The 23,725-nt window shown below is 35.4% G+C and overlaps 1 protein-coding gene across 10 annotated transcripts in view; it reads right to left on the bottom strand.

Moving 5' to 3' along the window:
* The window catches only part of TANC2 (tetratricopeptide repeat, ankyrin repeat and coiled-coil containing 2), a 440,895-nt gene that overhangs the window by 381,769 nt on the left and 35,401 nt on the right, over nucleotides 1–23,725 (bottom strand). For 2 of the 10 annotated variants that reach the window (XM_035300390.3, XM_078373476.1), the window contains exon 1: nucleotides 15,635–15,761. The exons of the other annotated variants lie outside the window; for them this stretch is intronic. The gene's annotated coding sequence lies outside the window, so the exon portion shown is untranslated. Of the gene's footprint in view, nucleotides 1–15,634; nucleotides 15,762–23,725 lie in introns of those variants that run through there. 10 annotated transcript variants of the gene reach the window in all.

Here is a 23,725-nt window from a genome sequence, read left to right as displayed (position 1 = left end):
GTCCACTGAAAACGCCTACAAACAGACTGATCCAGTAGCAGTGAACATCTCTAGTGCTCAGGTTGTAATCTTGAAATGCCATTCTTCGTTAAAAGAAACACAGACTTCTTAAAGAACTAGCTAGTCTGAAAAGGAAATGTACTAGATGAACCTGGAACATCTGACACACCCAATAGTAAGGAAACTGTCAAGACTATTCTCAACTATGTCATGTCAAAAAGGTTACTGAAGAGGCTCTCACTGGCCAGGAGATCATAAAATGCTTAAAGAAAACAAAAACTGAACAAAACAAGACAAAACACTAACTAGTTACATTCTGAGGAAAGGAAACCAAATATCTTGAAAAACGGGAAAATGAAAAAAAATCAAGTATTGATCCTGACTTATCTATATTACTAGTAGCCAGAGGATACATAAGAGGGATCACCCTAAAAATTATTTCCAATAGCAAGCTGGACATAAAAGATGGAATTAGAAATCACCATTGTGCAACTTGCAATGAATTAATAGCTATATAGGCATTGGGGATCAAAAGAGAGTAAAAACAAGTGATGACAGGAACACAACTACAGCTTTGCGAAAGTTACCAAATCTGAATCTGGTCAAACTTCTGAATACAGCTGTCAATTTTCAGGAAAAACGAAGTACAGAAGAAAATGTTTAACTGTTCCTGAGTACATATTCAACAAAATCCAGCTGTTAATCTTCAAGAAAAAAAAAAGGCCAAAATGTTGTGTCTGAGTACACAACAAAATTCAGACTGAAGGAAATTCTACAGTTCAAATGACCTAGATGTTTTTAACAGACTTTTTAAAAACATTGAAAATTATTAATTCTCAAAGAAATCAAAGAGATGCTACAAACAAAAGAAAAACAACCCAGGCTCATGGATCAGAAAAGTCAATTATCATTAAAATGGCTATACTTCCCAAGGCAATTGACAGATTCAATGCTATTCCTATCAAACTACCAATGACAATCTTCACAGAACTAGAAACAAAAACTATTTTAAAATTCATATGAAACCCAAAAAGAGCCCAAACAGCCAAGGCAAATCCTAAGCAAAAATATCAAAGGCATCATATTACCTGACTTCAAACTATACTTACAAGGCTACATTCACCAAAACAGCATGTAAAATCAGTCACAAAAATGGATACAAAAACAGACGCACAGACCAATAGAAGAGAATAGAGAATCCAGATATAAGGCCACACACCTATGACCATCTGATGTTCAACAAAGCTGACAAAAACAAGCAATGGGGAAAGGATGCCCTATTCAACAATTGGTGCTGGGGTAACTGACTAGCCATATGCAGAAGACTGAAACTGGACCCCTTACTTACACCATATACAAAAATCAATTCAAGATGAGTAAAGACTTAAATGTAAAACCCAAAACTATAAAAACCCTAGAAGACAACTTAATGCAATCCCATTCTGGACATAGGAACTGGCAATGATTTCATGGCAAAGACACCAAAAGCAATTGCAAGAAAAGCAAAAATTGACAAATGAGATCTAATGAAACAGAAGAGCTTCTGGATAGCAAAAGAAACTATCAACATAGTAAACAGACAATCTAAAAAATGGGAGAAAATTTTTGCAAACTATGCATCTGACAAAGGTTCTAATATCTGGTATCTATAAGAAATGTAAAAAACAACCCCAATAAAAAGTGGGCAAAGGACATGAATTGACATTTTTCAAAAGAAAACATACCTATGTGGCCAACAAGCATTTGAAAAAAAAAAAAGCTCAATATCACTGATCATTGGAGAATGCAAACCAAAACCATAATGAGATGCCATCTCACACCAGTCAGAATGGCTATTACTAAAAAAGTAAAAAAAAAAAGATACTGGCAAGCTGTGGAGAAAAGGTAATGCTTATACACTGCTGGTGAGAGTGTATTCAGTTCACCCGTTGTGGAAAGAAGTATGCCAATTCCTCAGAGAGCTAAAAACAGAATCACTATTCAACCCAGCAAACCCACTACTGGGTTTATACCCAAAAGAACTGTTCTACCGTAAAGACACAAAAACATGTATGATCATTATCATACGTGTGTATGTAAGATACACATACATACGCTGTGCACAATAGCAAAGACATGGAATGAACCTAAAACTGGTTTATCAGAGATTAGGACTGCAACCCCTGCTTTTTTTGCTTTTCATTTGCTTGGTAAATACTCTTCCACCCCTATATTTTGAGCCTATGTGTGTCTTTGCATGTGAGATGGGTCTCCTGAATACAGCACACCAATGGGTCTTCACTCTTTATCCAATTTGCCAGTCTGTGCCTTTTAATTGGGGCATTTAGCCCATTTATATTTAAGGTTAATATTGTTATGTGTGAATTTGATCCTGTCAGGCCAGAGGTCAACACATTCCTGCAAGCCAAATCTGCCCTGCCACCTATTTTTGCATAGTTGAAGAGCTTAGAATCGTTTTTACATTTTAAATGACTAAAAATAATTGAAATAATATTTTGGGACTCAAAAAATATATGAAATTCAAATTTTAGTGTCCATAAGATTTTATTAGTACCCAGTCATAAAAGTAAACAAGTGATTTACATACAGTTTATGGCTGCATTTATGTTGCAGTGGCAGAGTTGAGTAGTTGTAATAGAGATGGGATTAAGCTCAAGAGATTAGAGAGAACTTCTGGAAAAAATGTTGTATCTCCCTAAATATGGAAAAAGACCAATGGAGCCCCTGAATATGCTAGCTGCTATCTTGTAACCAAGAGGAAATAAACCATAGGATATAAGTTAACACTTACTACCTAGTACTTAACAGGAAAAGTTAGCTAACCCCTTATATCAAACAAGTCTGAGTCAAATTTTCTGTTACTTGCAACCATAAAAATCCTAAATAGTATGCTCCTCTATACTACAGCAGTGTGAAACTACTCGATGATATTCAAAAAGGAAACATACTATAAGGCCTCCATCAATTTATGCTCTTTCCTATGCATAAAATGTAACTCCCTCCACTTAACTGTATAACGAAATTATATCCAATATGTACAAACAGTGCTTGGTTTCTAGCAGAGTTGAGATAGATTCAATTTTTGAACTCTTACTATTTATATGACTTTAGGAAAATAATTAAATTCTCTGAACCTCAGTTTCCTTAACTGTGAAATTGTTATCAGAATGCTCTATGTGGTTGCTGTGAGAAACAAATGCAGTAACATTCATAAAACACAGCATGACATCTGGCACAGAGTAAGCACATATTAAATAAATGGAATCATCATCTATCATATCCATGATCAACAATAAGATCCTTTTACTGAAAGATCATTCCTCTTCCTACACAGACTTTTTGGATGCCTACCAGAAAGAACTGTTCTCTCTTCTGTCCTTCTTCAGCACATTATTCATACAATAGTCCCGCCTTAACCACAGGATGTGCACTACGTTTTTTCCTATATAAATGTTCCTCACCTTACAACAGGGTTATGTAATGATAAACCACTGTAAGTAAAAGATATCATGTTGAGAATACATATAATACACATAACCTAAGTTGAGAATACACATAATACACCTAACCTACAGAACATATAGCTTAACATACTCTATCTTAAATGTACTCGTAACATTGACATTAGCCTACAGTTGAGCAAAATCATCTAACACAAATTTTTAAAATTATAAAACCATTTTCTAATAAAGCATTGACTATTTCATGTAATCCACTAAAGACTGTACTGAGTGAAAGAATAAAGTTGTATGGGTACTCAAAGTATAGTTTCTACTATATATGTATCACTTTCCCACCATTATAGTTGAAAAATCATTTAAATTCAACCATCCTAAGTCAGGAATGATTTATACATACGTATCTGTAATAGAGTTTAATTTATGAATTGTTTGACTGATCCATGGATTCCTGCATCAGTCTATGTGCAACAAAGAGTGAGATTCATGTGTATCCTCCTCAACATCCAGTTTCAACAGGTAACACCAAAGATAAACAAACAAATAAACTAAATAATAAATCATTTTCCTAAGACTCCAAAAGCTAGAACAGCCTCTGCCTTCTTCACATTAACCTATATCTCAGGGAAGCCACAACTTCTCAAGTTTGAGCTAGGGTTTTCAGGAACAGTACCAGATTTTATTTCCAAAGACACAAATGAAAGTAAAAGGTCACTTAGAGAAATCTAAAAAGTTCGGTGTAACTACAACACAGAAAATATGGACAAGAAGCAGGATATGAAACTAGAAAAGTAGGCCAAGGCATAATCATAAAAAGCATAATCACAAAAGGCATAAACAGTATTCATGATGATCAATTTGAACTTTATGCTGTAAGTGTAGGGAAGAAAATAAAGGACATTATTTATGCAAGGGAGTGGCATGACCTGACTGGTGTTTTCTAAAGATAACCTTGGCAAGTACATATAAGTCAATGGTGTAGGCCATGGCCTAAAAGTAAAGAGAGCACTGCCATAAGCTCAGAGGAAGGGAAAACCTAAATAAATGCACTAACACTGAAAATAAGAAGAAAAGGGTAGACTAGCCAAATATTTAGGACACAGAATTGCAAAGACTTTACTCATTGGAAAGAGTCATTTCTAATTGCTGCCATCAATTTCTTTTTCCTTTCTTCCTTAAATCCACTCTCATAAGGCTTTCTATCCTACCATTCCAGGTAATCCACAAGTACCGAAATCTCTGATAAAGTCCAACAGTCGGTTCTTAGTTTTATTTTTTGACTTATCAACATTTGATGTAGTTAATTTTTTATGTAGTTAATTCTTTCTTTCTTGAGGTCTTCTCTTCACTTGATTTCCAAGATGCCACACTTGCCTGGTCTTGCTCCTGTTTTCGGACTCCTTCTGTCTCCTTGGCTTAGTCTTTCTCATCTCCCCAATCTCTACATGACAGAGTGACCTAGGGCTTACTTTAGAATCCGTATTATTTGCCACATATATTTCATTGGCTATCTCAAACGGACTCATGGTTTTATGTTTCATCTATGCTGATGGTTCCCAAATTTATATCTCTGATCTGGGCCTCATCCATGAAATTCATATTCATGGAGTTGCCTAACCTATATTTTCATTTTCTTTTTTTTTTTTGAAACAGGGTCTTGATCCGTCGCTCAGGCTGAAGTGCTGGGGCATGATCACGACTCACTGAAGCCTCAAATTCCCAGGCTCAAGTGATCTACCCACCTCAGCCTGCTGAGTAGGTGCATACCACCAGGCCTGGCTAATTTTTAATTTGGGGGTCTTAAGACTCCTTTAAAATGGGGTCTTGCTATGTTGTACAGGCTGGTCTTGAACTCCTGGGAGGAAGTGATTCACACATCTCAGCCTCCCAAAGTGCTAGGATTACATATGTGAGCCACTGTGCCCGGCCTCATTTCCACTTTCATCTCACACTGGTATCTCAAAATTTAACATGTCCTAATAATCCTCCAGGAACCTGCTCCTCTCACAGTCTTCCTCATCTCTGTAAATACCAACTCCTTTCTTTTGATTGTATAAGCCAAAAACCATGGAGTCATCCTTAATTTCTTTTTCTCTCCCACTGCACATACAATCCATAAGTAAATCCTGTCAGCTATATATGATATATCCAATCTACTTCTCACCCTCTGCTACCTCCACCCTGAGTCCAAGCCACCTTCATGACTAACCTGGTTTCTCTGCTTCTGTCCCAGCCCAGCTTCAATCTATTCTCAACAGAGCAACCAGAATGGTTCTGTTAAACGCAAATCAGATCATGAAAGTCTCCTCCTCAAAACCCTCCAAAAGTTTCTCATTGTAAGTAAAAGCTAAAGTCTTTAGATCAAGGCCCTACGTTACCTGGGCCCTATTACCTCTCTGACATCATTTCCTACCAGTCTTGCTCTCTGACTTTTCTGAAGCATGCTGGCTCTCCTCATTGTACTTTAAACACTCTAAGAATATACTCATATCAAGGCCTCTGCCTGAAATACTTTTCTCCCAGATGTCAGCATGGCTTTTTCCTGCATCCCCTTTGGGTAGACACATAACTGTGCCCCCAGTGATTCCTTCCCTCATCACTCTAAAATAGTACTCCACCACCACCATATTCACACAGATAAACATTTTTCACTTCTTCCTTGCTTTATTTTTCTCCTTAGTACTTATCACTAACATATCCTGTATTTTACCTATTCATCTTAACTCTGGTAATCTTCCCCCACTAGAATATAAATTCCATGAGGACAACTAATTTTGTGTTCAATGCTTTCTTTATTAGCCATGCCTAGAATAGTATCTGACACATAGAAGGTACTCAAAAAATAGCTGTTGAATTAATTAATATGAATGAGTAAAATGAAGGAAAGAAGGGAATTCTGGATGCCCCAGAATTCTTTGGAAATTTGGGAATTTCAGTTGCTTGATTATAATGCCATTAAGAGAACAGAAGATGGGCCCAGCAAGGTGGCTCACGCCTGTAATCCCAGCACTTTGGGAGGCCGAGGCAGGAGGTCATGAGGTCAGGAGTTTGAGATCAGCCTGACCAACCCTGTAATCCCAGCTACTCAGGAGGCCGAGGCAGGAGAATCGCTTGAACCTGGGAGGTGGAGGTTGCAGTGAGCCCAGATAGTGCCACTGCACTCCAGCCTGGGCGACAGAGATAGAGACTCCATCTCAAAAAAAAAAAAAAGAGAGAGAGAACAGAAGATGGTGGGTTGATTTGCCCTATCTTTTATTTTAGGTTTAGATGTACACATACAGGTTTATTATACAAGTAAACTTGTGTCACAGGGGTTTGGTGTACAGATTGTTTCATCATGCAGGAACCAAGGCTAGTAACCAATAGTTATTTTTTCTGATCCTCTCCCCTCTCCCACCCCCACCCTCAAGTAGGCCCTAGTGTCTGTTGTTCCCCTCTTTGTCTTCATGTGTTCTCATCATTTAGTTCCCACTTATAAGAGAGAACATGTAGTACTTGGTTTTCTGTTCTTGCATCAGTTTGCAGAGGATAATGGCCTCCAGCTCCAATGGAACAGAATATAGAGCCCAGAAACAAGGCCGCACATCTACAACCATCTGATCTTCAACAAAGCTCACAAAAACAAGCAATGGTGAAATAACTCCCTATCCAATAAATGGTACTGGGATAACTGGCTAGCCATATGCAGAGGACTGAAACTGAAATCCTTCCTTACACCATATACAAAAATCAAATCGAGATGGATTTAAGACTTAAATATGTAACCACCCTACTTATTACCTCATTAATTCCAGGTCTTGCGCTAGATGGAGGGCAGCATTCACTTAGAAGTGAAACTGTCTAACCCTTTTTGTTTTTTCAAAAACCAAATAAGGTGTTCTCAAACTGGAGTTCTGCAATAATTCTCAATTCTCAACCCAAATATTTATGTTTTACTTGATGGAGTTCAGAATGTGATGCTTCAAAATACAGCACCGGGGCATCAGAAAGATCACTCTCACCCTTCCCTCGCACTTCTTCCTAAAGCATACTCCTAACACCTAGAAAGGATTTTTTACTCTTCTCCTAAAGCAGGTCATAAGACCCTCATTCAAGAGGTCCTAACTATACCTGGAGGAAAGAAACATCTTTATCACTGAAAACAGAGGGATACAGAAAAGAATCTTAACAAAAGGTCTTGCTAAGCCCCTCCACACCCCACCCCCAGTTTACTATCATAAAATTATACTTTTTTATCCAGTCATACTTCTTCACAGCTATCCACTTGATCAACTCTAACATAAAAAATACACAGATTTACCCATTTCTTCAGGTCTTCATTTCCTCATGAAGGCTCCAGTGCCACATAAAATTCATTAAGTAAATTTGTATGCTTTTTTTATTGTTAACAAATCTGTCTTTTGTTATGGGGTGTCAGTCATGAACCTAGCAATGAATGAAGAAAATATATCTTTCTTCCTCTGTACACTTTTAAATCCATTATTACACTAGGGAGCCCCTATTCATTTATTTGTATATAAATTGGCACAGTGTTTATATAACAACTGCCTTTTTGAAATACCCACTTGGATGTCTCAAATATACCTCAAACTCAAACTACTGAAACATGAAATTCTAAACTTCTCTTCATCCCTTCAAACCTGATCCTCTCCACCAGAGCTCCCCATCTCAATGAATTCATCATCAAATATTGTTGATTTTCCCTCCTAAATGTCTTCAGTCCATCCAACTGTCTCCATCTCCAACCTGCATCCACCCCTATATCCATCCTCTTCTCAACAAATATCCACAAATAGCAGAGTAATCATTTAGAAATGCAAATCTAATAGTAACCTCACTTTATACTTAGAATGTTTAAATGTCCTCCCATCAGAAGATATAAAATTTAACACAATCTACAAGGCTCTACTTCTCCAGCTTAATTTTTAATCATAACTACTTTTTCTAATATTGGCTTTCTTTCAGTCTCTGATCTCTACCTTCAGATGTCTGAATCAAACACCTGGAAAACAACTACTGTATACCTGAGGAGAAAGGATAAAAGTTTTCACCTAAAATCCCTGACCTCATATATGAGGATATAAAACTTTCAAAAGACATTAGTAACAGCCTATTTTTATTTTGTGACATGGCTCACAAGAAACCTCTTACTCTCTATACAGAATGACAGCTACTGACAGACTAAAAATTCTATCTTCCCGTCTCCATTTCACTTCCAAGAAAAAAACACAACCTCCTGCTGTTTTGACCGTAAGTTTAAATATATAGACATTCATTGGAAAATCAAAGTAATACAAAGCCAAATAATCATATATTATCTAAATATTCCTCAATTTTGTTTTTACAAATAAATTATACTTTATTCATACCATTACTCCTAAGTAATACCTTGTCTTTACTGGTTTTACAAGAGTGTTTTTTAAAGTACTTAGCATAATACCATGCACTGTGGGTACCTAATCTGTACTGCATTACTTGATAATAATAATAATGGCAATGAAACTAGAAATTTGAGATCAAAATATGTTAAGGAATTTATTAAACAGTATGACCTTTGTATATGTAACATACAAAATTTCAAAACAATATTCCTTTCCCTAAACTTAACATTAGTAAAGTTCTTGAGTGTTATATTTTGTATTTTTCTTCAAAGGAAGGAGGAAAAGTATATAGAGTGATTAAGTAGTTAGGTAACAGGAATCACTACGACCAAACACAATATGGAAATATTTTTAATCAAAGAATAAAGAAAGAAGCCAGGCATGATTGGTGCGTGCCTATGGTCCCAGCTACTTGGGAGGCTAATGTGGGAAGATAACTTGGGCCCAGGAGTTCGGGACCAGCCTAGGCAGTATAGTGAGACCCCCTGTCTCTACTTTCTAAAAATAATTTTTTAAATAAAAAGAATATGGAAAGAACTGAATAAAGAACCCAGTAAAGACTCATATGATTCTTTGTACGTGAGAAAGCTGGCATGATAAATCACTGGAGAAAGAAATGGCTACTCAACAACAAATGTGGTAGGGAAAACGGCTTTCTCCATGAGACAAAAAAATTAGACCCTTTTCTTATACCATAACCCCCTTACCAAAATAATAAAAGGAAAAATATTCAAATGTATTAAACATATGGAAATGAAAAACAAAACTTCAAAACTATTTCAAGAAAATCTAGGAGAATGTATTTGTAGTCTCTTGAGTAAAGAAAGATTCCTGAAAAAACATGTAGCATAAAAAAGAATGATTGATTTGAATAAATTAAAATTTTAAACTTCTATTTAACAGATGTTTGGAGTTTCGCTCCTAAAACCAAAGGCAACATTTTAAGACAGGGTACAGACTGACAGAAGATATCTGTTATAAATGTCACAGACTAAGGATCAATCTAAAACAAGGGTCTGCCAACTTTTTCTATAAAGAGAGTAAATATTTTAGGCTTTGCAGACCATACGCTCTCTGCCACGACTACTCAACTCTGCCACTGTGGTGGAAAAGCAGGCACACACAATATGTAAATAAATGAGCACGTCTGTATCCCACTAAAACTATTCAAGAACACTGAGATTTGAATTTCCTATAGTGTTCATAGGTTGTAACATTTTATTCTCCTTTAATTTTTTTTCAGAAAGATTGGATAATAAATGGAAAAGCCATTCTTAGCTCACAGGCCACACAGAACAGGTGGCAGGCTGGATTTGGCCCATGGGCTACAGTTTGCTGAAGTTGTCCAGAGTACATAAAGAATTCCTATAAATCAATAAAAGATAAATAATCCAACAGAAAAATGCACAAAGGATATAAAGAGGTTATTAACAAATGAAGAACTCTAAAGGTCCATAAAACATATGAAAAGATGTTCAACTTCACTAGAAATTAAGGAAACAAATTAAATCACTAGGACACTACCTTTCTCCTACCAGATTGAGAAAAAGGAAGAAATCTGACCATTTGACTATTGGACAGGGCAAAACAAAAACTCTCAAACATTTCTAAGAGTATAAATTGGTACAGTGACAAAGTAGTGAAATCATGGAGTGAAAGTAATAATGCAAATAACCTAAAAATGTAAATAACCTACATTTGCATGTCCATTTCTAGGTATAGCGCCTAGAAAAACTCTAATGTGCAGGTAAAGATATTCACTGGAACATTATTTGCGATCACACACACAAAAAACAGAAAACTCAAATTCATATTAGGAGGGAAATGGATGGAAGAAATAAGCTCATAAAATTGAATACTATACAATACATAAAAGAAACTAAGTTCTAACAAGAGCAAAATACCAAGTTGCAGAATGATACTACTTACTGTATTTTAAAATACACAATACTAAACTAAAAATCCTTCATGGACACATTTATACTGGGAATTTTCATCTCTGATAAAGGAGATTCAAATATTAATCTTTTTAAACCAAATTCTAAATCTGTCTAGTCTATATATTATCTATGCCTGTGTGCATGTGTGTTGGGATATTGTTATAGCAATGAGAACTAGTAAAACACCAAGCTATGTTTTATTTGGAAAAAGAATGGGATTTACATTTTAGAAAAATCAGATGAACATTTAAGAAAATTCATTTTTACAGCAAAACAGAGAATAAACTAAAGAGTACTGAGACTGTAGACACAGTAATTTAAGTGAGATGAGATCCTGAAGAAATGAGAACAAAGAGGTAAAGAGAAGACAAGTTCAGAAATATTCAGAACTTTTAATCAACTGGACTTGATGACTGACAGATGTTGGCAGCCATTTTGGGGAGTATAGGAAACTTCACACATTTTTTTTCCTATATATACTTGCTATGGCCTTTTAAACTGCTTTTAAATGTACATCTGCATTACTTGATGATGATGATAATGGTCATCAGCTATAGCTAAATGATTGAAAAAGTATTTTAAAAAAACAAAACATCAGTTAAAGCAATTTTTAAAGATGTAGCAGAAAGGGTTTCTCTGTTTTGCAGTTTCTGCCAGAATATATACATGTATGTATATATGTATATATATATATATATATACATACACACACACACACACACACACACACAAATGTATGCATACACATATATATACAGATATACACACACACATATATATACACATATATACAGATATATATTTGTGTGTGTGTGTGTATATATGCATATACACACACACACACGGCTATATGTGTGAATATATATGTACTTGTGTGTGTGTGTCTGTGTGTGTATAGTATGCTCCTGAGGGCTAAAGATACTGTTGAATGCTAATACAGCTTAATCTTCAATTACTAGAGAAAAAGATGATGAAAGAGTTCAAAGTACACGAGTACAAGTCTAGATTCCACCATTTACTGTATGACTTTGGTCACATTACTTAACCTCTTACTCTCTGCCTCAGTTTTTTCATCTGTTAAATGAGTAAAATAGAATTTATTCCACAAGGTTGTAAAAATTAAATCAGCATAATTATGTATGGGTTTATGCATGTATGTATGCATATAAGTATGTGTGTACTTACACACGCACGTTTGTGATTATTATTTGTACATCAATTACTGGGAACCCATTAAGTGATAGGGTATTATACTATGTACTAGAGAAGTGGCAATAACAAATTTACAGTTTTGGCCTTTTAAAGTACATAGCCTTTATAATGTGACAGATAGATATGTGAGTGTACGTGCTGTCTTCAATCTACTTAAGTAATTAATTCCTGAAACTATTTCTCAATCTAACCAAGGCTATCAACAGTTTTCATGTCATGTAATCTTTCAACAATTGCTTAAAATCAATGGAAGTAGGTTATGGTTATATAGAGAAAAATCTTTTCTAAAATATAAATGTTTTTATGAGCAGGTCTTTAATAGAAAATAAAAATAAAATAAAATACAGATCTATGGATGTTGTTACTTTGTAAAGTATATTTTCATTCTTACCTCTAAAGTTTTCCACTTATTCTATTTCTTCCATCCTTAATGTAGGCTAGTCTAGCAGATTAAAAAACACATAAAACTCCCAGAAACTTATCTTTCAATTCCACCTCCCCATTCCAAGAATGTAACAAATTCTTCACTGTTAATTTCTTCTACCCTTAACCACACTGTTAATATGAAAGATTCATCATAAATAATATCCTCAGAAACTACTTGGGTCTTAAAATTACAAAGAAAATGATGGCTAAATAAATACTAACAAGAGTTTTTTATTGCTTAGTTGAAAATGAGTCAGTGTATTTAGAGCATAAAACCTTTTGTTTTCATGCTGTAATCAATATACATTTTCTTTAATACAATGTTTACTGTCAAAAATAGCTCATATAAGTCATTCCCTGATCATTTAACTTTTTAACACTCTTTCAACAAAAGATATCTTAAATGTATCCAGCTCTCTATTGCAAATTTACAGTACTAATGTTTGCCAGCCATTTTGTTTTCAGCTTGTAACACTTGCAGCCAGCTGCCTTCAGCCTGCCTCTATTAGCATATCAGATAATTTAGAAAATAAGCACAGAAACAGAACCTACAAAATATAGTTAATTTAGTTAATTTCTATCAGGATATATCTATATATTTTTTCTTCAATATGCTTTATTTTATGATGCTTCTCTACTTCCTTTCAATATTATTCATTATCTTAATGTAAATGCTCATTCCTGCTCACAGCAACTTTCCCTCCCCCAAATCCTATAATTCAAGTTGACCTATTACCATTTAAGAATTTTCCAATTTTAATAGAATAAAGTACAGGCATATTTTAAATATTTTCTGTAAAAGCACAGAAAGATTACACATTTTGTACTATAATTTGCAACTATATTCCAGCAGATTATCTAGCCAAGAATAATAAATACGTAAAAGCTAACATACATTATTCTCACATCTCAAGGGTATTTCTAATAGCTGGCAGACAGCAAACAATTCTCTACCTGTTCTGACTTAGCATCCTGCTATTTGAGTGTCAATAACAATGTGCCCTCACCAAGCATCATAAAGTCTTAGATGACAAATTATCTAATGCAATTTTAATATGATGGGGAAGGGTGGGACCAAAGAGTTAGTGTCCTGTTCTTCAGAACTCTTTCTCATCACATCCGTCTCCTTCCCCCAACAAGTCCCACTCATCCATATTTAATTAATGTTCTGAAATTATGTTATTCATTAACCCATTCTATCACTTAACACAGAACTTTTTAGAGACACCCTTCTGGTTTACTACAGAATACTACTTAGAAAGTTATTTAACTTGATAGAATATAACACTCCCATTAAGTAACAACGAGCAAAGCAAAAAATAAAAATTAGAAAAGATGCTAAAAAAAAAGTTCAGTGATTAAGATTATTGAAGTGCTTCAGCAACTTCATTTTCTCTTCCAAACCCCTTCCCTTCTCCAAGGCATTTTTGTTTTTACGTGATACTAATCACCCAGGCTGCTGTAAAAGCCTCTGGTTAGAATGGATTCGGAGGCTGCTATATCTTGTGAGGAGCCAATCAGATTTCTTTGTTTCATCTGCAACATTCCATCGGGTTATATAACATTTTAGATCCATGAAACATTTCAATAATATAGTATATTTCAATCTGTAGTTAGTTATTGTCACTAAACCTGACAAAAAAAATCTCATATTATTCTTGTGTGTTATTCAATAAAATCAAAGAAATATAGTACAGATGAGAGATTTGTTTTTAATTTTTCTTTTTGGGGAGAACACAGAATTTGCTTTGGCTACAAAAAAGAGTTTCTGAAAATATACAGTATGAGTACTATGGAGACTAGGATTATTGCTGATTCCTTATTATTTTTGTCTACAGTCAGATGGGTAAGGTAATCCAACACAGTGGCAGACAGTCATACAGTTGTTAATTCTTATCACATACAAAATGTCTTTAGCATGGAATAAAACATCATACATTTTAAAGCCCAGGCTGAATCTTTTCCAAATCTTTTGAAAGCATAGAAAAATTAAGTGTTTAAAATGTTTGGACAAATATTTTCTCAAATAAGAAAATCTGAACTCTGAATGTCATCCTCCAATTTACTACCCACAATACTAACCAAAATAATATACTATCAGCATTGTTAGCTATATGATCAGCATACTTGCATTGCACTTGTAATGGAACCCTACACATATTCTCTCTCTTCCAGAGATAAATGCTACTAACTTAAATACTGCTCTTCTGTGCTATTAATATAGCAACTCAGATATTCAAAAACATATTAAGCTAAAATCTGTGAATCTAGTATTTTCTTTGTTTTACAACTCAAAGGCATCCAACAGATAATGGTTACAACAAATCAGCACAGGATTAAAATAGTGTCCCCAACACATTAAAAAGCTGAATCTGCTGGGTGTGGCTAAAGTAAACATCTTGTCTCAACTGGACAGCTCCCCAGTAACACAGCCACAGAAACCCAAAACACATGAGTACATAAGCAAAGTGCTTCTAGGAGAGGGTGGGAAACTAAACCTCCATGTTTCATCTATGCTTAACGTTCAATTGTTTCTATACTGTACTTCTGAAATGACAGTGCCTTGAGTCAATGCTGAACATTGTTCAAGAAACCAAGGACAGAGAAATGTTACTTGTCCTACTTCCTCTCCTTTATACTTCCTGTCTACAACATGGCCGTTCTTACAAACATTTTGCTTTCAAAAAAGAGGTAATCATTTAAATCATGACTATGTGCAATGCGAACTCACACTGCATTACAGTCATCAATAAAATATGAAGTGCCAACTCCTCAGTTCATTCTACTGATTTTCCATATCTCACCACAGAATGCGCTACTAATGCTTTCTGCTATTATAAAATGAACAATATAGGGAAAGCTGCGACAAATGTACAACAGAGAAAATATAAAAACTACAAGTGCTTACTTTTAAAAAATCCAGTATTAATAGAAAAAACCTTCACAGACACCTATCTATATAGATACACACATTACACATGTTTAGTATAAATATAAATGTTTATGAACTACCATGTATGCATCTAGTAATGTTATACATGCATTATACCTGAACCTCTTTATATAGAAGGCCTGCAGATTTTAGAACTACAACAGTTTCATTCTTACTGGCCAGAATCAATTATTAAAACAACTAAAGACATCTGAAATACTGAACCACATCCAAGCCTTTAATCTTGTTAACAATTTTCTCTCCTGTTCAGTGTAGCAAACTCACCTCCGGATCATACTGATGGTTATTTTTTTCCCAAGCCCTGTACATGCTGCACCATTTTGTCTGTCTTCTGGACAGTGGAGAAATCGGCAGAACAGCACTGAAGGAGTGTACTGGAGTCAGCAGAGTCAGTGCCAGCCTCCTACTGCAGTCTGTATATTGAACGCACTCAAACCCACAGGTGCCTACGTAAAATCCTCCAGCTGCAGCCTGCAACTTAATGTTTCCTTCAGCAGTGAATCTGTATGCTACTTTCACTTTGCTTTAATCTAACAAATGACAGAATGCACAACAGTATGCCAGATGATTTTGCAAAAAATACTTACATAGACATTGACTCTGTTAAGTAGCCAAAAAAATGAATTTTTTAATCATGAAGATTCAGAAGGACAATCACCAAAAGAGAAATGTATTTCTAACATTTCTAAAATTCTAAACTGATAATTTTTTTCAAGAAAATTTAGCACTAAATACTAACACGTGTCTTAATTTTCTCACATGAAATAGCTTATGAAAGTATTTTTTTACATAAGCATATCATATATACATGCATAAATAAGCTTTCCTCTACCCATACCTTTCATCAACAAATAATTCATTTATGAGAAGGAAATGTGGAACTTGTCTGATAAAAAGGCAAAGTGAATATAAATAAATCAATGCTCAATAAATCACAGATAAAACAAGAAACAGAGGCTCACATTCCTTTCACACAAACTTCAAACACATAAATTCTTATCTACCAGACTTGCAAAATTGAAAGAAATCTTAAGACAAATCTAAACCTTTGATTTTTCAGATTAACAAATTAAGGACAGAGAGTTTAAGGCTAAGATACTTTTCCCAAGGTCATAAAGCTATTCTATAGCAGAGCCTGGTCTTTTAAACACACCTTTTAGTAAATAATGACTACTAAAACTCATTCAAGATGAAACAGTAACCTGAATATTGCTATAACTATTAAATAAAATCTATAGTTTAAAAAATTATGAAAAAGAAATATCCAAGCCCAAATAACTAAACAGGCACATTCTACCAAACATTTAAAGAAATAACACAAATTCTAGAATTTCTTCCAGAAAACAAAAGAGCAGCAAATACTCCCAACTCATGAGGACAGAATTACTCGAATGTCAAACCAGATAAAGAAATTACCAAAAAAAGAAAACTACACACCAAAATTCCTTTATGAACATAGAAACAAAGAGCCTCAACAAAATATTAGCAAACAAAATCCAGTAATGTAGAAAAAGAACAATAAACTATGAGTAGGTGGGGTTTATCCTGGAAATGCTAGACTAGTTCAGTATTTGAAAATCATTCAGTGCAATCTACCATACTAATGCTTCAAAGAAGAAAAATCACATGATCTTATCACCTGATCAGAGAAAAAGTATTTTAAAAACATTTAGTACTTGAAGAAAACTAGGAATATAGGGTAACTACTTCAATTTGATGAAGAACATCTATAAAATATCTACAGCTAACATCGTATTTCTTGGTGAAAAGCAATGTTTCTCCCCAATGATCAGGAAACAAGGCGAGAATACCCACTCTCACTACTCTTTTTTTTTTTTGAGATGGAATCTCACACTGTCACCTGGGCTGGAATGCAATGACACAATCTTGGCTCACTGCAACCTCCGCCTCCCAAGTTAAGTGATTCTCCTGCCTGAGCCTTCCAAGTAGCTGGGATTACAAGCACCCGCCACCATGCCCACCTAATTTTTGTGTTTTTTCATAGAGACAGGGTTTTACCATGTTGGCCAGGCCGGTCTTGAACTCCTGACCTCAGGTGATACACCTGCCTCGGCCTCCAGAAGTGCTGGCATTACAAGTGTGAGCTTCCACACCCAGCCTATATATATATATGTTTTAAATATTAGCAATGTACAATAAGAAACCAAAATTTTAAAAACAAGAGTCTTTATCTGTGATTTCTCTTTCCATGGTTTCAGTTACCCATAGTCAACTGCAGTCTGAAAATATTAAATGGAAAGTACCAGAAATTACCAAACTAAAAGTTTTAAATTATACTCCATACTGAGTGGTGTATTAAAATCTCATACCATCCTGTTCAGGACATAAATCATCCCTTCTACCATATCCACTGCTGTATACTGTACCTGCCATTAGTCAGTAACTTCCAGCATATCCATGCTGTATATCCTACCTGTCCATTAGTCATTTGGATATGCTTGATAGTGATCTCGGTTATCAGATCAACAGCTCACAAGAAGGATTAATAAAGTACAATGAGATATTTTGAGAGAAAAAGACCACATTCATATTTGTTATAATTGTTCATTTATAATTAGTTATTATAATTATTGTATCTTACTATGTGTAATTTATAAATTAAACTTTATCATAGGTACATATGTATGTATAAGAAAAGACATAAATATATATAGGGTTTGGTACTATCTGCAGTTTCAGGAATCCACTGGGGCCTGTGGTGTGTATCCCCTGTGGACAGAGGGGACTAACATACCACTAGCTTAAAAAAAATACTGAAGTGTAAGTCTAATGAAACATGTAGAAGATATGTATGCTGGAAACTACCAAATGCTAATGAAAAGTATCAGGGAAGAACTAAACAAATGGAAAGACATAACATAACATGTTCATGTACTGGAAGACCCCACATGGAAAACATGTTCTATCCCAGTTGATCTATAGATTTAATGTAATTCCACCTAAAATCCCAGAAGGACCTTTTTATAGACAGACAAGATGATTCTAAAATTTATATAGAAAAGCAAAAGATCTAAAATAGCTACAACAATTTTGAAAAAGAACAAAGTTGGAGGAATTATACTACCCTATTTTAAGACTTACTATAAAGCTACAGTAATCAAGACAGTGCAGGACTGGCAAAAAAAAATACAAAGAGATCAGTTAACAGAACAAACAGTGCAGAAATAAACCCAAATAAATACAGCCAGTTGATTTTTAGCAACAGTGCAAAGGCTATTCAAAGGAAAAGTGTAGTCTTTTCAACAATGGTGCTGGAATAATTACATACCCATTCAAAAGAAAACCCCAAACATATCAACCTTAACCTCACACTTTATATAAAAAATACATCATACATCTAAATAGAAAATTTTTAGAAAAAACATATAAGAAATCTTCATGACCTGTGGTTAGGCAAAGAGTTTTTAAATATGAGATCAAAAATATGAACCATTAAAAAAAGATAAATCAACATTAATAAAACACTGTTAAGAGAATAAACAAAGCAAGCAAAACACATATCCAGCAGACGACTTGTATACAGAATATACAATGAACTCTTAAAATTCACCAATGAGAAAACAAATAAAAAATGAGCAAAAGATCTGATGACACTTCACCATAGAAGATACATAAAAGGCTGAGCACATGAAAAGACATTCATTAACCATTAGAGAAATGCAAATTAAAACCGCAATGAGATACCACTACGCATAAAATGGCTAAAATTTTTTACAGTTGACAATATCAAGTGCTACCAAGGGGGTGGAGCAATTGGAACTCTCATATGTTGCTGGTGGGAATGAAGAATACAGCTACTCTGGAAAATTTTTTGGCAGTTCCTTATGTAGTTAAACATACACCTACCATATGATCCAACAATCCTATTTTCTAGGCATCAGCCCTACAGATATGAAAACTTATGCTCACACAAAAATCCATACATAAATGTTTAAAGTGGCTCTATTCATAATCACCTAAAATTGGAAATAATCCAAATGTTCTTCAGTGGGTGAATAAATAAGCAAACAATACATTCATACAATGGCATACCACTCAGCAATAAAAAGGAACACACACTAGTGCTGTTTGGCACAACAACTCAGATGAATCTCAAAGGCATTGTCCCAAGTGAAAGAAGCCAGTCTTCAAATGTCATATATGGGATACCTCAGAGATACTGCTTGTTTCATTCCAGACTACTGCAAGAAAATGAATATTGCAATAAAGCAAGTCACACAAATTTCTTGGTTGCCCAATGCAGACAAAGGTTATGTTTACAATATACTGTAGTCTATTATGTTTGTATTAAGTTTATAACAGCATTATATCTAAAAAGAAATGTATATAACTTAATTAGAAATACTTTCTTGCTAAAAAATCCTATCATCTGAGCCTTCAGAAAGTTGGGATCTTTTTGCTGGTGGAGGGTCTTTATTGTTGACGGATGTTGACTGATTAAGGTGTTAGTTTCTGAAGGCTGGCATGGTTGTGACAATTTCTTAAGACAACAAATGAAGTTTCCCACATCAACTAACTCTTCCTTTCATGAAAGATTTCCCTGCAGCACATGGTACTATTTGATGGCATTTTACTCACTAGAATTTCTTTCAAAATTGAAGTCAATCCTTTCAAACCCTGGCACTGTTTTATCAACTAGGTTTACGAAATATTCTAAATCCATTGTTGTCATTTCAACAATGTTCACAGCATCTTCACCAGGTATAGACTCCATAATCCAAGAAACCACCTTCTCTGCACATTTGTAAGTAAGTGCTTATCCATTCAAGTATTATCATGAGATTACTGCAATTCAGTACATCTTCAGGCTTTACTTCGAAATCTAGCTCTCTTACTGTTTCCACACATTCATAGTTACTTCCTCCAATGAAGTCTTCAAAGGTATCCATGGGGGTTGCAATCAACTTCTTCCAAACTCCTGTTAATGTTGACATTTTGACCTCCTCCCATGAATCACAAATGTTCTTAACGGCATCTAGAATGGTAAATCCTTTCCAGATTTTCAATTTACTTTGCCTAGATCCATTACAGGAATCACTATCTACGGCAGCCATAGCCTTGCAAAATGTATTTCTTAAATAAGAAGCCCTGAAAGTCAAATTCACTCTTTGATTTATGGCTGAAGAATGAATGTTGTGTTCACAGACATGAACATAACATTAATCCCCTTGAATGTTTCCATCAGAGCTCTTGAGTGCCTAGATACATTGTTAATGGACAGCATTATTTTGAATGTTATCTTTGTTTCTGAGCAGCAGATCTCAACAGTGGGCCTAAAATATTTAGTAAACCACATTGTAAATAGATATGTTGTCATCCAGGCTTTATTTATTGTTCCATTTATAGAGCACAGGTAGAATAGATTTAGCACAATTCTTTAGGGCCCTAGAATTTTGGAAACAGTAAACGAGCACTGGCTTCAACTTAAAGTCACTAGCTGCATTAGCCCCTAACAAGAGAGTCAACTTTTCTCTAGTGATGAAGTCCTAGATGGCACCTTCTTCCCATACAAAACTGTTTCATCTACATTGAAAACATGTATCTAACATCCTCTGGATAACCCATCATCACCTCAAATTTCACTTCTAGGGAAGGGAAAAAGACTGGAGATTGAGTTCAATCGCCAATGGCCTATGCTTTAATCAATCAGGCCTACATAATGAAGCCTCTACAAAAACCCTAAACAATGGGGTTCACAGAGTTGCTGGGTCAATGAACCTCATATCAGGAGAGTGGGGCAACCCCATCCCAATTCCACAGGAACAGAGCTTGTGTGCTCAGATCTTATCCTATGTACTTCTTCATCTGGGTGTTCATATGGAATCTCTGTAATATCCTTTATAATAAATTGGTAAATGTTAAGTATCTTCCTGAGTTCTGTGAACTGTTCTGACAAATTACTGAATCCAAGGAGGGAGCCATGGGCACCTAGAAATAATAGCTTGTAGGTTCAAAGTACAAGGGTCTGGACTTGCAGTTAGAGTCTAAGTGAGAGGCAGTCTTGTGGGACAAATCCTCAATCTGAAGAGTCTGACTGACTCCTGGTTGTCAGAATTAAATTGTAGGATACCCAGTTGGTACTGGAAGAGTTGGAGACTTGTTTAATGGGACACATTTGGTATCAGAATGTGTGATTAGAGAAAAAGGTTTTCTTTTAGTAACTTAATACATAGCACTGCTCTATCTCCAGTAGCTCTAGGAAGCACTCGTTAAGTATTTTCATTGAGTAAATTAAAAAGTAAGGCTAAGGCTCTTCCTTATTTGACCTACACCCAATCAATCATGCAGTTCAGTTGATCTTTTCTCCATACCACTGCCATGCTCTTAGTTCAGACCCTCACTATCTCTTGCCTGGATGCTGCTGCAATAGCTCCTACAGATGGGCATGTCATTTTGCCTAGCCAAAGTCATATACACCCCATTCTGGGAATGGTCCTTTAAAAACTTTCACTCCTTATACTAATTTACTTCCTCCCTCTACCATAGATGAAGTGCACTGGGATAGGTAGCTAACCCAAGCTGAGATAATCATAAACCTTACCCACACCCAAGTCCAAAATGTAACTAACTTGTGAAAGGATGAACACCATACCTAAATAAGACCAAGGTTGACCTACCCATGAGTTTATGTATTTGAAAACAAAAGAACTGAAACAGTATCCTCCTCTGGGTGCCTGGACTGTAAGAAACAAAACTCAGATGTTGGTAGCTGCCTTCTACTATTTGAACTGAATAGCACGGGAAACAAAAGTACAAGTTTGTGAGAGAATGAAATAGACATGCAGAAAGAAATAGATATAATAAATGGGAGTGAACTACAGTACCAAACTACCTATATATAGTTCATAAAATGTGTCAAGTTTTCTCACAATTTCATGTCTTTACGCTTGCTGTACTCTGTGCCTGAAATTTCCTCTTTACCATTTCTCAAAGTGGCTAACTGCTATGTAGGCTTGGTGATAGTCACCACCTCCTCCAAGAATTGTTCCATTTCCCTCCAATCTGAGATTGAGTCCTTCCTTGGAACTCCCTTAGTACCCTGTGTACAACTTTATTGCAATACTTCTCATACTGTATTTTCGTAATACTGGTTTATTTATGCCAGGCAGTATAATCTGGCAAAGACTATGTCTTTTATTTCTAAACTATGTTCCCCAATACTCTACCTGGCTCACATTAAGTGCTCACTCTATAATCAGGGATGGAAAGATAACACAGAAAGGAAAGAAGTATCTAATAGTACCTCAGGCTTAGAGCATGGATCCACTGGAAGCTTGACAGAAAGGAAGACTGAATGGTCTGTTTTTAAAATGGAAACAAAGTAGAATGGCAAAGTAACATAATATTCTGAGGAAAGAAGTGACTATACTGACTAGTAAACGAGTAACACCAGAGCTAAGACCATGAAGTGTGATGTAAATTTTTAAAGCAAATAGTACAGCCAGGTTTACTTTGGAAAAAATCATGTTTTCTTCAGTATTCTCTTTCTCCCAGAGAACATTCCCCAGCCAAGTCTTCTGTGGTTAGGATAAAAGGTGACAACAAAAAAACAGACAAATATGTTCCTAATACTTGAGCTTGAAAAAATGTGCCCTCTTTCAGGTGCAAAAAAGATTTATGTCATTAAAATTATGTTTAGGAAGAAAATTAAATAGGAGAAAATCTCCCATCCACTCTTATTGCAGAAGAGAATTCCCCTGGTTAAGAACAATCATAGACCGGGTGCGGTGGCTCAAGCCTGTAATCCCAGCACTTTGGGAGGCTGAGGCAGGTGGATCACGAGATCAAGAGATTGAGACCATCCTGGTCAACATGGTGAAACCCCATCTCCACTAAAAATACAAAAAATTAGCTGGGCATGGTGGCTCGTGCCTATAATCCCAGCTACTCAGGAGGCTGAGGCAGGAGAATTGCCTGGAGGCGGAGGTTGTGGTGAGCCGAGATCGCGCCATTGCACTCCTGCCTGGGTAACAAGAGTGAAACTCCGTCTCAAATAAATAAATAAATAAAGCCCAAAACTAGGTTAGGAAAACAAAGCGGCAGACTCCACTAGTTGCCTATCCAATCCTTTATTTCATGCTAAAAGAATCCTGATTTTATTTCAGGTATTTGCTTCAAGGGAGGCTGGTTCTCAGAGGTTGAGCTGTGATGAGTAAATAAATCTCAATAACAACATTTGCAATTTCATTAACTGGCTTAAGAAAGGTTAAGTGATATAACCTGGCCAACTGGAATGTGAGGTGAATGGGGGGGAGTGACCAGTGGGTGTCTGTTAGGAAAATTTTTCTTAGTTTAAAAAGGGACCCAAGAAGGGATTAGTTGTTCAAGTAGTCT

Source organism: Callithrix jacchus, chromosome 5 (assembly GCF_049354715.1).
Source record: "Callithrix jacchus isolate 240 chromosome 5, calJac240_pri, whole genome shotgun sequence".
Taxonomy (NCBI): Eukaryota; Metazoa; Chordata; class Mammalia; order Primates; family Cebidae; genus Callithrix; species Callithrix jacchus.
Note: the sequence above shows the minus strand (reverse complement) of the source record. Positions and strands in the feature narration are given on the sequence as shown.